The following is a 2,930-nucleotide window of genomic DNA, read 5'->3' on the forward strand; positions in this document are numbered from 1 at the left end:
TTGTTAGTCCATCCATTTTCAGGCCTGACCAAATTTCATATCTGCTAAGTTAGATTGAGGGTTTATATGCGCTGTAAACATTAGGTGTCCTTCGCGAGAGTGAGGTTGTAGGCTACTATTTGCCTGCGTGCGTACATGCGTACATGGGTACATGGGTACATGGGTACATGCGTACATGCGGGGAGGGGGGGGGGGGCAATTCCGATTTTGTGCCCAGGGCCCGTGGTCATGTTAATCCGGCCATGGTTCTGAGGGTGAGTGTTCTGAGGGTGTGAGAGGGTGAGTGTTCTGAGGGTGAGTGTTCTGAGGGTGTGAGAGGGTGAGTGTTCTGAGAGTGAGTGTTCTGAGGGTAAGTGTTCTGAGAGTGAGTGTTCTGAGGGTGAGTGTTCTGAGGGTGTGAGAGTGAGTGTTCTGAGGGTGTGAAAGGGTGAGTGTTCTGAGGGTGAGTGTTCTGAGGTTGTGAGAGCGTGAGTGTTCTGAGGGTGAGTGTTCTGAGGTTGTGAGAGGGTGAGTGTTCTGAGGGTGAGTGTTCTGAGGTTGTGAGAGGGTCTGAGGTTGTGAGAGGGTGAGTGTTCTGAGGGTGTGAGAGGGTGAGTGTTCTGAGAGTGAGTGTTCTGAGGGTGTGAGAGGGTGAGTGTTCTGAGGTTGTGAGAGGGTGAGTGTTCTGAGGGTGAGTGTTCTGAGGGTGTGAGATGAGTGCTCTGAGGGTGTGAGAGGGTGAGAGGGTGAGAGTGTCTGAGGTTGTGAGAGGGTCTGAGGTTGTGAGAGGGTGAGTGTTCTGAGGGTGTGAGAGGGTGAGTGTTCTGAGGGTGAGTGTTCTGAGGGTGTGAGAGGGTGAGTGTTCTGAGGGTGTGAGAGGGTGAGTGTTCTGAGGGTGTGAGTTCTGAGGGTGTGAGAGGGTGAGTGTTCTGAGGGTGTGAGTGTCTCCTGAGGGTGTGTTCTGAGGGGTGAGTGCCCTGGAGGGTGTGAGAGTGCGAGTGTTCCTGAGATGAGTTGTTCTGGAGGGTGAGGTTCCTGGAGGGTGAGTGCTTGGGTGTGAGAGGGTGAGTGTTCTGAGAGTGAGTGTTCTGAGGGTGAGTGTTCTGAGGGTGTGAAAGGGTGAGTGTTCTGAGGGTGAGTGTTCTGAGGTTGTGAGAGGGTGAGTGTTCTGAGGGTGTGAGAGGAGTGTTCTGAGAGTGAGTGTTCTGAGGGTGAGTGTTCTGAGGGTGAGTGTTGTGAGGGTGTGAGAGGGTGAGTGTTCTGAGAGTGAGTGTTCTGAGGGTGTGTTCTGAGGGTGTGAGAGGGTGAGTGTTCTGAGGGTGAGTGTTCTGAGGTTGTGAGAGGGTGAGTGTTCTGAGGGTGTGAGAGTGAGTGTTCTGAGAGTGAGTGTTCTGAGGGTGAGTGTTCTGAGGGTGAGTGTTGTGAGGGTGTGAGAGGGTGAGCAAGTTCTGAGAGGAGTGTTCTGGAGGGTGTGTCCTGAGGGCGTGAGAGGGTGAGCGTTCTGAGGGTGAGTTCTGAGGCTGTGAGGAGGGTGAGGTTCTGAGGGTGTGAGAGGGTGAGTGTTCTGAGTGTGAGTGTTCTGAGTGTGAGTGTTCTGAGGGTGAGTGTTCTGAGGGTTTTTGTGTTCCGGGTGGCAGCCAGCCCGATCTGGCAAAGTAAAATGAAAATGAAGCATAGTATTCAGTATATATACCTCCTTTGATCCCCGTGGAGAGAAATTTGGTCTCTGCATTTGTCCCAACTCCGCGGAATTAGTGAAACATATTTAGCAATACAGTGAACACACAGTGAGGTGAAGCACACACTCAATCCCGAATGAGCAGCCTGCAACAACAGCCGGGAGCAGTGAGGGGTTAGGTGCCTTGCTCAAGGGCACTTCAGCCGCGGGCTTACTGGTCGGGACCGGAACCGGCAACCTCTGGCTACAAGTCCTCCAAGCAAACCAGTAGGCTACGGACTGTGAACTGGCCCGGAATGTGGCCTTGATGTGGCTCCGGAGACGCATGCACAGCGGTCCTGATGTGGTCCTGATGCGGTCCTGATGTGTCCTGATGCTGTCCTGATGTGGCTCAGGTCTGGTGTGGCGTGTCTGTCTCATATTCAGCCCCTCTGTGGGTCAGAGGAAATGAGGGGTAATTTAACAGGCAGGATGGGGCACAGAAAGGGTGTGGTCGGAGTGGGTGTGTGAGTGTGTGTGTGTGTGTGTGTGTGTGTGTGTGTGTGGTGGGGGGTAACTCCACACTCCATATTTGGATGTTTGGGTTGATGTGATGATGTCACCTTCAAACAAGGCAAACGGCAGGCAGCAGATTTGACAGCTTGTGTTCCACAAAGCACCATTCCCCCCTAATAGAGTTATCCCCCTGGGGGAGATGTGCGTGTGTGTGTGTGTGTGTGTGAGGAGGGGTTCTGCCAGACTGTCTGAGCGCCCCCTCCTCCTCCTACTCTGGTGGGAGTGTGTGATTAACTAGAGGTGTGTGTGTGTGTGTGTGTGTGTGTGAGGGAGGGGCTCTGGGGGGGAGTGTGTGATTAACTGGAGGTCTGCTGTTGCCTCCCTTTGTTTCCCTGCAGGTACAGTGAGAGGCTCCGCACCAGGGGAGGAGAGAGAGGTGCCGAGCGTGCAGCTCTCTCTCTTGCATTCTCTCTCTCTCATTTTCTCTCTCACCTCTCATTCATTCCTCTCATTCTCTCTCTTCATTCCCTCTTCGCTTTCTCTTCACCTCTCATTCTCTCTCTCACTCTCTCTCATTCTCTCTCTCACTCTCTCTCTCTCTTTCAGGTTGACTCTCTCTTGACTTCTTTTTTCTCACACACACTTCTTTCTTTATTTCTTTCACTCTCTTTCTGATTCTAATAATGAATCTCTTTGCCCGCCTTCCTTTGTGTCTCTTACTCTCTTTGTCTCTTGCTCTCTACTCTGCACATCTCTTTGTCTTTCTCCATGAATCTTT

This window comes from Alosa alosa, chromosome 3 (assembly GCF_017589495.1).
Source record: "Alosa alosa isolate M-15738 ecotype Scorff River chromosome 3, AALO_Geno_1.1, whole genome shotgun sequence".
NCBI lineage: Eukaryota > Metazoa > Chordata > Actinopteri > Clupeiformes > Clupeidae > Alosa > Alosa alosa.